The sequence below is a fragment of the Chinchilla lanigera genome, unplaced genomic scaffold (genome assembly GCF_000276665.1).
Source record: "Chinchilla lanigera isolate Chin_1 unplaced genomic scaffold, ChiLan1.0 scaffold00223, whole genome shotgun sequence".
Lineage (NCBI taxonomy): Eukaryota > Metazoa > Chordata > Mammalia > Rodentia > Chinchillidae > Chinchilla > Chinchilla lanigera.
Window position 1 is genome coordinate 108616 of NW_004955624.1, and position 14577 is coordinate 123192.

A 14577-nucleotide genomic window follows, 5' to 3' on the forward strand; every position below is an offset into this window, starting at 1 on the left:
GGAGAAAAAAAAAAAAAAAAAAAAAAAAAAAAAAAGATACAGATTCAAACTCAAAGGATGTATGGAAACCTAGAATAAAACAGGAGTTGCTGTTCCAATTTCAGACATAATGATTCCAATAAAACTGATTTGCAAAGACAAAAAGGTTCAGCACATATCAGGTAAGACACTAATTCAAGAAGAAGAGATAGCAATTATATGCACCAGATTCCACTGAACCCAATTCATTAAACTAATACAATGGACTTAAAAAATGAGAAAAAAATATCAATACAATATTAAAAGGGACATCAATACTCCAGTGTCACAAATGGACAGATGAACTACAAAATATTTCAACTAAGAAATGCTACAGTCAAAACAAAATTTTGAAAAAATAGATTTAATATATATCTGCAGAGGGTTGCATGCTTAGTACTTGCCAAAGAATCAAATAATCCCACGCCAATCATCAGATCATAAAGCCATTAAACTATAAATCAAAAGCAAAAGAAAGCACATAAACTGTTCCAACATATGAAACAATAATTTAGACTTGAATAATCAATAAATCACAGATCAAGTTAAAGTAGGACCTAGATGTTTTTACACTCAAATTATAATGTCAGTATCATATGCCTGAACACCTGGGATACAAACATAACAGGCTTTATAAGGTACATCATAGCAGTGAATGTCCATATCAGAAAAATAGAAGAAGCTGAAATAAATAACCTAAACATCAAGTTTCTTAAACAAAACGGCATAATCCAAATCCAAAACTCTTATGAGAAAGTACATCATAATACTTATGCAAAAACTAATGAATTTCAAACTAAAATTCAATACAAAAATCAATGAAAAGAAAAGTTATTTCTTTTAATGTTTAAAAACAATAAAAAAATCCTTCAGCTAAACTTCACCAAAATGACATTATTACAGATTTTGCTAAATCTGGATCATTATCAGTATCTATTTTTAGATCCTATACTTTAACTAAAAACAATATTCATAACAAATAGATCATGTACTCGATACTTACATATAACCAAATGTGAAAAATAAGATATCAATACCTGAATAAGCCAAAAAGTCGGTGAACTTGAGAAATAATAAAAAAGAATTTACTAAGGAAAGCATGTGTCCTGACATAGTCACTACTGAATTGCACTACTACTGAGAAGAAGATTTAATGCCAGTATTCCTGAAACTCTTTAATGAAATCAAAGCACACCTGTACTCCACATTCATTCCTGCAAAAAGCATTATGGTGATTCCAAAGCCAGAAAATAAGTAAACTGGAAAAATGGAACCATGGGCCAATCTCTTTAATAAACCAATATACAAAATATCTTAGGAATACAGACAACCAGTATGTAGCAAATCTCAAAAAGCTCATTCATCACTCAAGAGATCTAAGGATGGTTCAACATTCTCAACTCAATAAATGTAAAACATTACATGAAATATACCAAGGTTGAATGTAACCTGACCTTCTCAATAGACAAAGATAAAGCATTTTACAAAAAGCAACATTCATTCAATGCAAAAAAAAAACTATAAAAATTGGAAAAGAAAGTCATTATGTTAATCTGAGGAAAGCCATCTCTGACAAACCATTGGCCACAATTATAGTAAATATGGAGTAGGTGAAATTATTGCAATTAACTTCAAGATCAAGACAGGATGACATCTATCACCACTTTTGTTTTATATAGTTCTTGAAACATTAGCAAGAAAGGCAGCATAAGAGACACAAATAAAACTAGTATGGGTGGGGATAGAAGAAGTTAAACTCAGTATTTGCTAATGATGTAATTATCTCCACAGAAAACCCCAAGAACTCCACCAAATGACTCCTGGATCTGACAAGCTCATTTCATAGTATAACGGAACACAAAGACTGTACTCAAAAATAAATAGCGTTCCTGTACACCAATAGCAAACTCAGTGAAAATTAAGTAACTTTCAGTAATATACTCAAGTAAATTATTTAAAATATACTTTAAATTTTTACCCAGAAAAATGAGATGCTGGGAAATTAATTGAACCTAAGACGTGAAAGATATCTACAGTGAAAAGTATGGTTTTCTAGCAGTAATGTTGAAAAGGATATCAGAATATGGAAAGCTATCCCTGTTCCTGAATAGGGAGAACCAATATTGTCAAAATGATTATGCGTTCTAGAATATTATTTAGATTTAAATAATAACGCTTAAAATACCAATGTCACCTTGTGGAAGCAGAGAAATAAATCCTTACATTCATATAGAATTCAAAGAGGACCATAATAGACAATCCACATCTGCGCAACAAGGACAAGGCAGGTGCATCACAATCCTAGGCTTCAAGTTATATTCCAAAGCTGCACTGATAAAAACACCATGATATTGTTTTAAGAACAGACTCAAGGATAAATGGAGTAGAACAGAAGGCATAAAAACAACGCTAGTCACACTCAGCTATCTTATTTATGAGAAAGGACCAAATCCCTCTGTTAGAGGAAAGATGGACTCTTTAACAAGTGGTGCTGGGAAAACCAGCAGACCAACTCTCTCAACCTGGACCACACTAAAGTCAAAATAGGTGAGAGATATAAACATTATGCCAGAAATATTTCATCTCCTGGAAGCTCAAAGAGGTAAAACACTTGCAGACACAGGTGCAGGCTATGGCTTTCTCAACAAGACTCAGGCTGCATGAGAAATAAAAAAGAGAATCAACAAAAGGGATCCCACTATATTAGCAAGCTTTTACACAAGAAAGGATACCACTAACAGAATCAAGAGACAACCTATGTGCAATGGAAAAGAAGTTTTGCAAGCTACCCCGGAGACACAGGCAGAGTTCATGAATAAAACCAAACTACAGGGGAGGTATTTAAAAATCAACAACTGGGATCTCATTCTATTAAAAGATTTTGCTCTTCAAAAGAAATCCCCAACAGTTTGAAAGTAAAACCACAGACTGGAAAAAAAAATGTTAGCCAACTGTCCTGTAGACAAAGGATTCCTATTTAGAACATATAAAAAGGTTTTTAAAAACTACCGCTCCCACCAATTCAAAGATCCAACCCACAAATGGGCATCTGAAATGAATACATGTCTCAGATAACAAAATACAAACAGCAAGGAAATATATGCAAAACTGCTCAACACCATTGGTCATTTGAGACATGTAAATTAAAACAACACTGAGGTTCCATCTTACCCCAAAAAGAATAGCTACCATCAAAAACTCAGCCAGGAACAAATATTGGCTTGGCTTTGGGATAAACGAACTCTTCTCCACTGCTGGTGGGAATGTAGACTGGTTCAAGAACCATGGAAATAAGGGTGGAGAATCCTCACAAAACTAGGATAAGTAGTCCCATTCAACCAAGCTATTCTCCTTTTGGGTATTTTTCAAGAATTCAAAGCATCATACCACAGTGATATACGTGCACTCATGCATATAGCAGCACAATTTGTTGTAGTTAAGTCTTGGAAACAACCTAAATCAGACTCATATGTGTAGACATCATATTGTCTCCCTAGTGTAACAAACTGAAAGGATAAGTGAAATACAAATGGTACAATAGAAGGGAAAAAACTGCTGAAAAGTGGAGAACAACTGGGATGAAGGAAAGGACAACAGAAAGAAGGAAGTGAAAAAATATATATGTTATATATGAAATGTAGCTAAGGAAATTATACTTCTAATTCCTATTGGTTTTTTTGAAAGGAAAAGTTAATGCTTAATTTTTCCACCAATTTTACACGCTTATATCAGGTAATCTGAATAAGTACTTTGAAGCCAACAATATGCAATATAACAATGCTTGCTGAATTCCTATCATCTTATTCTGATCTGTATCATTTTTAATTTTTTATTCCATTTAAAATGAAAAATGAAACTGAAAGAGTAAATAAGACCCAAAATGAACAAGAGATATTGTGAAAGGGAAAGAATCTGCTCGGAAGTAAGGGTCAATTGGGATGGAGGAATGAATAAAAACCTGGCTTTTATTCCCAATGGAATTCTATGCTGCCATCAGAAATTATAAACATACGTCACTTTTAGAAAATGCATGCACTGAGAGGTGATAATATCAAGTTGCATGGTTTCTCTAACAAGAAAAACAAAGGATGAAATCACGAGAAACAGACAGAGATGAAACACTTCTAATATAGCCAACAAAACTAAGAGTCTATCTTGACTGAGTGCATTCTCCACCATGTTTTATACGTTCTTTGCTTTTAATGTAGTTTTCAATCTGTACATGTGATCGTTAACTTTTTAAGATCTTATATGATAAGTAAATGAATCTCATGTTGGAAGAATGGGGGTAAAATGAAGGGGGAAATGAACTTGAAATGTGTTATGCACATATACCAATCCTCTACCAGAACTGTAAGCATCATGGATTGAAAATATGTAGTAATAAAATTGTAAAGAAATCTGTGCTTGCAAGTGTAGACCACAAACAGGTAGAGCAAAAAGTAGTCAAGAGCGTGGCCTTTGATCCAGTATGACTGGTGCCTGTTTGAGAGGATTAGAGCACTGTCTCTGCTCAGGGAAGGGCAGATAAAAATACTAGTAAAAGACCAGGATGTACAAGCCACACAGTCAAGGTAGGAGGGAAAAACCTGGAGATCTGTTGATCTCAGAAATCTACCTTTAAAGATTATAAGAAAATTGAATAAAGTCCACTAATTTGTAGCACTTTTATTGGGAGCTCTCCTGACTACTGAAGAAGAGGAGGCTAATGCAATACCTTTAGCCTTAGACATGCTTACCTTTAGATTAAGACAATGAAAATGTAAGACATTTAGCAGAGTGCCCTGAGATGAGTAATATGTACACTTTAGAGCAGTAAGTACATTGAGCAGCTCATAACTGAACTGGCAAATACATTGACAGTGACTACATGTAGCGATCATGTATTTAGGCTTCTAGTTGCTGATACAGTTGTGGCCGAGGTGAGTATATAGAGGACCCTGCTTTGGGGGACTAGCAACAAATACATCTAAAGGAAAAGAAAAATATCAGTCTTGGTGTTTCTTTCAGTAAATTACTGTGCATTGAGATGGGCAGTCTCAAGCTGACAGGATCATATAGGAAGCCAACAATATGCAATATAACAGTGTCTTCACTCTGAAGATGTCTACAGCATCTTCACTCTTATATTTGATAGAAAGTACCAATGACAGCATTTTATTCTATCAGGAAGGCCACAGTGATCAATACAATATATACAAAGGAATTTCAAATTTTACAGAGAAGATAATTATTGAGCATAAGTGACTTCTGCATAGATTATTAAAAGAGTGCTTCAAAATATTGGCGTTTACCATGAGCTAGAGACCTTTATGTGGTTAGTGATTTCCTGGAAAAGTAAACACCAGAAAATCTTATAATTATGATGTTGGGATTCCTTATTAAATTAGAAATATCATCCTATGTTTTACCAGGACATCTTATATCATTTTTACAAAATTTGAGCAATGTTCAAGTGGAAGGTAAATAAAATTGACTTCAGACCCATTTCTTGCTGGGTAACTAAATATTAAAAGAAGGAAGGAAAGACCAATTGGGATGGAGGAAAGGAGAAAAGAAGGAAAGGAAAGAAAAAAATATGTACATATATGTAAATCTATCTATGTATCTATATACACACAATATACCTAAGAAAATTATACTGTTCATTTGTATTAGCCCATTGAAAATAATGTGTGTGCTTACACTGTTTCATTAAATTCCATGCCTCTATTTTGTAAACTTAGCAACTACTTTGAAGATAAAAATATGCAATATAATAATGATTGTTAATTTCCTATTTCTTGTTTTGAATTCTATACTTTTTTATTTTTTCCTCTTTAAAATAAAAAAAAAACATACAAATAGTCAGACAATTTAGACCTCCCACACCAAAAGACCAAATATAATTGGAATTCTAAATGAATATATTTTTCTTAGATGAAGAAATACAAAAGGTCAATAAAATAAGAAGAAATGTTTCCACATTGCCTGCGACTTGAGCAAGGCTATTTTAAAAATCAGTGTGATGTCCTCTCATTATAGAAAGAATGGTTACTATCTGGAAATCAAACATTAACAACTGCTGGTGAGACTGAGGGAGAACGGAAACCTTCTCAGATATTGGTGGGGCTGTGAGCTGATAAAACCACTACGTTTAAACCGTATGCTTTAAGGTCATCATACCGCAGTATGATGTATGTGACACGTGTGCATTTTACCGCAGCACTCTTCATAGTATCAAAATCCTAGATAATCAATATGTTTGTCAATAAATGAATAAGTCAGCAGGTCATCCTCCACAAAACTGGAAGCATACTTCATGTTTCATCTGTAGTTCATGCCAAACATTTACAGATACTAGAGTCAATATGATTTAGTAAAAAATTTAAATACATTACCCACCAACATTCTTGAATCCATTCCCATGCATTTCTCTTCTATTGGATAATATGTATGTTATATTTTTGCAAGTTCACTGATTCTCATTTAATCATTTTATATAGCTTTCAGTAGAGAGCTGATATTGGGTATGAAATAAATCTCTGCTAGAGCACTCTCTTAATAATCTATGCAAAAGTCACTTGTGCTCAATAATTATCTCTCTGTAAAATTTGAAATTCCTTTGTATATATTGTATCGATCACTGTGACCTTCCTGATAGAATAAAATGTTGTCATTGGTACTTTCTATCAAATATAAGAGTGAAGATGCTGATTAATGAAAGAAATTATGAACGGAGAACATGCACATGTATCTCTACAATGCAAGAGAGCCATTCATAGTTTTGATACGGAAACTGTTCATTCTAAAGGAAGGATACATAGATATCCTTGAGGACACTGCGAATACCTGTACACAAGCCACCTGTCATCACGACTGCAAGAGTGAGGGATCAACACAAGCTTTAGATGTCTGAGAAGCAGCCCATTAGGGATTCTTCTTGATGAAAGCACCCAAAACACATCCTCCAAATGCTATGCATACTCACATATTTAAGATACCTTAGTTTGAGCATGGGAGACCACCAGTTTTCATATTACACTGAAATGAGTTTGTTTTCAATCTGTCTGTTTCAGGAGGACACAAGTAAAGAAAACTGAGGAAATAAAAAGCTGTAACTATTAAAAAGTTAAAGTAAAATAGAACTAGGTCTGAATAATTTACCGAGGAATAACCAATGAATCATTTCTTTTAGTCTGATTTTAAGATGATTTCATACACATAGGACAGAATACATGTTTGCATAATTATTAAATAGAAACTGGAAATACTTGTAAAATAAGTGATATTAATTTTCTGAGAAGAAATTTAAAAATATTTGGCATATCCAAAATTATGTGATTAGAATTTTCAAAATTTTTACTCTTGAAATAACATAAAGATGGGAAGATGAAATGAAAAAAAGATAATAACACCAAAGCTATGCAAAAGTCATGGGAGGTTGTGTGAAGGGAAGAGAAAATAAGGAATGATCACATAAAAATATTTCAAAGAATTAAAGATAGATGGAACCACAGTGGACCACTAATCTGCAATACAGAAAGACAAATTTGACTCATTTGTGGAAAAATAAATGTACTTGAAACCAAAATATTAGATGAAATAAAAGAGATACACTAGAATAATATCATAAGTTTTGTGTTGCACGAGCCTCACAGAGTATTCTATGATTTGGGGGCTTACGGTGTCCTGCGCACTGTTGCCATGTGTAATAGAATGGAAGAAAACCTTGCAATTTTCAGAAATGTGTATGCAAAATTCATAAATCTAATAAAACAAAACTACTAAGCACATAGCATTACAGACAACACAAACCGTGATATTATTTTTAAAAATGTTTTGACTTTATCCATTAAATACAAAGGGAAAGGTCAATGTAAGAAGTAAACCTGAGGCCCGGGATATAACTCAGCGGCGGAGCACCTGACTGGCAAGCTTAAGGTCCTGAGTCCTATTACCAGTACCAGAAAAAAAAAGACATTTATATTCCATGTGATATTACAGTGTATAAATTTTCAAAGCAACAACGTTCAAAAATATTGCTTCCAAAATATTTGGTAATCAACATATTAATTTTCAGAAAGGATGTAATATGTCATAGAATTAATTATGACACAAAGCTAAGAATACAATTGGAAATTATAAAACAATATACATAAAAGACATTATAGAAAGAAAACTATAAATTACTGAAGAGTTTAAATTTGAAAAACAAAACAAAACAAAACAAAAAACAGAGGTAGATCATGGGGCCAAGGAAAACTTTCTATGATGAAGGAAATGCTGTATGTACTCTTGATTACATGCTATCAGATGCAAGCAGGTCAGACCATAAACAAGAACATTAGTATAGAGAATTTAACATGCAAAAATTTAGTGCAAAAACATAACTGCATAATAAAGTGTAACAGAAATTTTTTTGTAATTGCCAAAATATACCTTACACTTGAAGAAAGCAACTGCGTGATATCGAATCAAAAGAGACATGAAAAGAGGTCAAAATAATCAAAATTAGGAATTGAGAGTGGAGAGGAATCTGCTGATGAAATAGATTTTAAAGAGCAGGAGACAGTGCTCTCATATGAAAGTGTCAAAATTTGCTTTTTGAGAAAGTTAGACTCACATTTAATATTCAGGGAGAATTCCCCCAAAATCAAGTGTGCACAAACTAGAGATTTCTAGATTCTGAGGCAGGTTCCCCAGGCAGGAACTCACTCACGCTTCTGGCAAAGTTGTGAACGCTTCAGTTCCTGATTCTCTGGGAAAATGCAGGCTCTGCTTGGCTTCCCTTTGTATAGAAGAAACCACTAAATAGACCTGATCAGTGCAACCTGGCAGGGCATGCACCCTGATTGCACACACCTGACCCTCATCAGGGCCCACTGTTTGAGCACACACTGTCACTTTGGTTTTATTGTCCACACAAGAATAAAGATACACATGTCACAGAAAATGGAGAGCAAACAAGAAAGACCATGATGAATTGAAACCCCCAAATTTATTCAGTCTACTACTTATAAACAAAAATTATTAAGTGTTTTCTATGTTTTAGGAAACATTTTACATTTTCAAAATATAGTCAGAAACCTTGCACCTGGTAATAAGTAGACAGTTAAATGCAAATTGAAGGAGGACAGAGATCCAGAGCCCTTGAGCTCTGTCTCACAGAACACACTGATATATAGTGCTGATCAGGCAACTGAACTGTGATTAGACACAGGAGGCCCACATCATGAGGAGCTGTTGAAGGTGCAGATTATCACTTATTTCAGCTGTATCCAATTGATGTATTGAGTGATGAAGTTTTGATCTCTTTGTTTTCTATGCCCCTGTTCTACAGTGCTGACGTACAGGTTTTAGCTTAACTAAGTTTTTGGTACAATTCAGATATGCATAATGACCACCTTCTCCATGGGGAACTTGTACCTGAGCATCGTACATCTTTCTTCTTTTTTCTTATTCAGCTCCCCTCCCTTCAACCCCTCTTTCCCTCTGTATTCCCAAAGATTTCTTTCCATTTTCTCATTTTGGCAAATTGTTTTCCTTTCCTCCTCCCCCAATTCCCTTCTCTTTTACAACATAAAGAGCGAATATCTGGATCATATAGAGAACTGAATACAAGGATTCATTACTGCTATTGTGGCTGACCTCTCAGGACCTGGATGGGGTATGGCAGGTCTCAGATTCTGAATTCAAATTCATTTGTAGTGCCTCATTCCAAGAAATCTGCTACATATATCTGATGTAAAATTTCCCTTCAACAGGTGACAAAGTGGGCATAGCATAGAGTAAAATTTAGTAACTATTCAAATGAAGAAGAAGAATAAATATGAAGAAGTCTTCAAATATGTACAACTTAAGTAAATAATTACAAAATACAGCGTTGCTGTGATGGGAAGATATGGTAAATATACTTAGTTTTCCTCCAGGATATAAATGGAGACACAGAAGCCTAAGGGGTCAGCACGGAGCAAGGAGGATGAACTCAAGGGACTGGGGTTGTGGCGAGGCCAGGTTTGGGAGGCAGAATCAGACGTGGGGAAATCAGATGCTTTGAAATGAGTTGAAGCAAACACAAGGAAGCAGAGATTTAGTGAGATAGAGGGAGAAGGATGGGTGAGAGGGAGAGGGCAGAGTGTAGCAATTGCAATACATTTAAAAAAGCAGCAATCCGAGGAGAATTGTAATGAAACACTGAGCACCAGCAGAGAGAATTCAGCCAAGGCAGAGCTAGCATTCATTTGAGAATGGGAAGTGGTCAGACAAGGCTCCATTCTGAGTGGCTGCAGGGACTGTCACTCACACACAGGGAGGACTTGAGCAGAGGTCAGTGGATGCTCCTGGGTTACCAGGGTTTGGCGACCTGAGAGGCTGTATGGAAACCGAAGAAGAAGTTGGCAGAATGCTTTGGGTTTGGTGGATAAACTGAAAACAGCACCTCGATGAAGGAGCTGCAGAGAACCATTCTGAGAGGAATACAGTGCAGGCAACGAAGGATTCAAGGGTGCAATGGCTCAGATGAACATCATGGAGTTTGAGTCACTCATGGTCCACCTTTCCCTGTGTCCCCTGGAGAGATCCTACTTTACTGCATCTGTGCTTGAGTCCTAAGAAGAACTACAATCCCTTTCTCTGTCTGCAGTGCCCAGCAGCCGCTTGGATATAATCAGTGTCTGGTCTGAGGAGCAGGAAGTGTCTGTGTGCAGAGCACAGCCCTGCAGCCCTCTGAGCAGCTACACCACAGTCAGGCAGCAGCAGGAGGCAGCTCTGGAAAACAGAGGCAGTGACCCGGCAGGCTGAGTAACCCAGTTGGGAGGTGGTACAACCAGCACCTCCTGGTGGTGACCACAGTGGGTGAGCAATAGTTTATAGCAGCCTGCAACGGTTCTGGTGTTTCTGCACTATCAATGTAATGTCACCGTTTTCCTGTCTGTATTTGCTTATTTCAGTTATGTATACCTCAATCTTTGTTTACTCTGCCAAAGTTATGTCAATTTTAAGTTTTCATGAAATATACTTTCCAGTTTCTTGTTCAGTAGTGTCTGTGTACTAAATTCTATTTCTACCACAACTTTCAGTGCTTATGTTCTGCTCCAAATTTTCACTGTGCTTCCTTGTTTCACTTGCAGGTGCTTGAGATGCACCCTTAGGTTCAGGTGAAATCAGTCCTTTGTTATGATGGATGCACTTATTGCTGTAGCCTTCCTCTCTGCATACCATTTATGTGTCCTGTAAGTAAAAGATTATAAACTCCAGTGTTTGAACTGGTGACCGAAAAACAATAAATTGAGAGAAGTCAAGGGGAGGAGAGAACCTTGAGAAAATCCCAAATAGTGAAAAGAAGGAGACCAGAACAAAAGCAGAGGTTGAATGCTGAAATAATTGTTAGGTGGTGTAAGCCTGCAGTTTCTGTCAGTCAGGAGGCTGAGGCAGGAAGACCTCTATAATAATTTTAAAAATCTACAAAGACATGGAGTGAAAAATGAGAAAAAGATTAAGTAAAACACTTTGTTTTAGAAGAAGAAAGAATAAGAGCAGGTAAGAAGGAAGTAAAAAGTCATGAAGCATAAAACTACATGTGAAAAACAGAGAAGAGGCAGGAAGTGGAGGCACAGATTCCCTAAGGAGGCTCCCTGTGCAGTTCCTCAGGCGGGGACTTGGGGAGCATTCAGCTTCCTCCTCCTGGTACTACTGAGTCACTGAGTGGCCATTGTTGTTTCTGGGCCTCTGTTTTGTGACCCGGATCTGGAGTAAGCAGCCAGTGGCTCTTTCTTCAGAGTGCTGAACCCTTTAGTTCTGCCTCTGTGGGAAATGCTCTCTCTGCTGACTTCTCTGTGCATCACAGAAAGGCAGTCAGAAAACTCACTCAGGAGATGCATCCTCTAGCAGAGTAACCACAGCTTCTCCGGCTCCTGTTGGGGACACAGCTTGTTTGCTTTGCTGGGATTTTGCCTATAACTGGAAAGCTATAATCCTCTCATTAATTTTCAGAACAAAGAGGCAGGTCCTTTGGTGAAAGGAAATTAGAAAGATTCATTTAGGGAGTTAATCATTCACAAAATATCCTGAGTGCATTCTGTGGATTAGGAAGCTTCCTAGGCCTTGACAAGCAGTGAGAAACCCACACATGGGAATCTATGGACACAAGGCCAAAATTGCACAGGAGAAAACAGCAATGAAAATAAAATATAAAAAGTACAAAATTCACAATAAAATAATGTGATTACTAAAGGAATTGCTACTGCAACATGGGAAGAAGAGCTAGGCCAGTGTTTACATTGTTCTTTTCAGCCAACATTAAGAATTTATTAATAATCAAAATAAATGTGAATCCAATATTTTATCTTTGGTCAGTGAAAACATGAGCACGATTCCCACAGAGCCCCATGTAGTAAACTGTTTCATTGCTCTCTCATTGCCCCCTCTGGCACAGGGTTGATTGGACTTCTCTGCAGAGATCCTGCTTGGATTAACATTTCTGGATCTGAGGGGGGAACAACCCTGTCAGGGAACACAGAAGCTTTCGACTATATGTGAAGTTTATTTGATCATTCCTGAAAAATACCTGAAATCTTTGAGGTCTTGAATATCAGTTCTTTTTCACAAGATTGAGAACACTACTTCAAATCTTTGTTATATCCTTTGATTTCCTCACCTCCTATTTTGGTCCCTGTTCATCAGATGGTTACAGTTTTGTTTTGCATTTTGGTACCGGGAATTAAACTCAGGACCTCACACTTTCCAGGCAGGTCATGTGCAGCTGAGCTGTACCCCAGGCCGATCACCTGGCTTTTGATCTCGTGTGCAAGTACAATTATACACAATTTAAATTTTGACATTCAGTTTGACAAGGAATAATGTAAAAGTGTTCTAGTCCTGACATTCACATGATTGTACTTTCAAAATATGTACAAATCTTTTGTACTATGAATTATATACACATTTTGCTATTCATAAAACATGTGTGCACACTTCTGGGCAGTGAAACCCAGGTTTCTCACCTGAGTCTTCATCGTATCACCTACACCCATCTATAGAGTCTATTATTCATCCCTCAAGCTGCTTCATGTGACAAACCTCAGTGGAATCTGAACCTAACTTCACAGGCATTCATGCAGAAATCCTGGTCATCACTTGGGGAATCTCTGTTCAGTGATAGTTATATTTAGTTTTAGTATTGTGCTTAAAAAGGGTCCTTTCCATCTGTTTTGTTACATACCAAAGGAGAAAGTTCCTTGATGCCAGAAGGACATCTCTGCAACCATAGGTAGTGATAAGTTTTCATGACAGACTGATACACACACAGGTTCCCAAGATCCTGTTATATCTCCCAAATAAGGATCATGTTAGAAATTTTCAAAATTTAAAATTGTCTTTATTATTTTGAAATAAAACTCTTTATTCACAGACATGATCATCTATATACAAAGCAGGCATATTTAAAAATCTACTAGAACTATTTGAGTACTTAGTTTATCAAAGTTGTACAACACAAGGTCAATGTATAAAACAAATCTGTATTAAATGTACAGTGCTAGGATTTGATGCCAAGTACATAGAGCCCTCACAACACTAGCTGTGAGGTGTTCTTTCCATTTCCAAGGTGTTTAAATGCAGAGGCAGAGCATGATATCTTGATCTTAAGGGAGACACAATGCTTGGGCAGAATAAGCTTCTGGAAAGCTTTCTACATCCACATGTGGCCAGAGAAAATGTTCAGTGGATGGAAACCACACCATGTGTGTCTGCTCCTCAACAGTACCAGAAAAATAGTACCTAGGCTGATTGGAGAATGTGGTACTCACTCTTGCTGGCAGAGAAGTCCTGTAAGCTGTGTGCCTGGCGCATTAATACTCCATAAATACTTGCAAGTTGTCCTGCTGCCTACAGGATCTGAAATTACCACAAACCTAGTCTCACAGCATTAATCAAGAAAAAAAAAAGCCCTGCAAGCACCAGGCTTTTTCCAGCAAATTTTGGGCAGCGCCCAGGATTCAGCAGGGTCTAAATTGATGGGTGTTTTTAACTTTACAAACCTTTTCCCAGATTTAGTATGGGAAAATTTTCTCAATGCAAAAGGTCATTAATTCCCCTTCGTGAAAGCAGATATTATTGCTGACAAAAATTCTGTCAGTTTTCCTGTATTTGCTACCTTTGGAATCAACACCAAAGAATACACAATGTTCTGAGGTGTGTCTAACAGGAATACAATGCAGTTCTGATGATGATCACTATGCATATCTCAGAGCAGTGCCAATTTGCTCAGCATAATATTCAGGTGAAGCATAAATGTGGGGCTTCTTGTCAGTAATCTGTCTTTCCAGCATGACACTTGTTAATATAACACAGGTGATCCAAGTGCAAAACAAATGCTGATAACTAGTTAATTAAATATTGTTTCTGGAAAAATACAGTGCTTTCTACGTCTTGAAGTCCTAGAATTTACAAATAATGGTCAAAATATCAAAATCCATTGCAAATCCCTACATTCATATTTTTATGAAGTCATGAAGCATATGAATACCAAATTCCCAAAGATCATAGTCTCATAACAATAATGTAGGCAATATGAACACA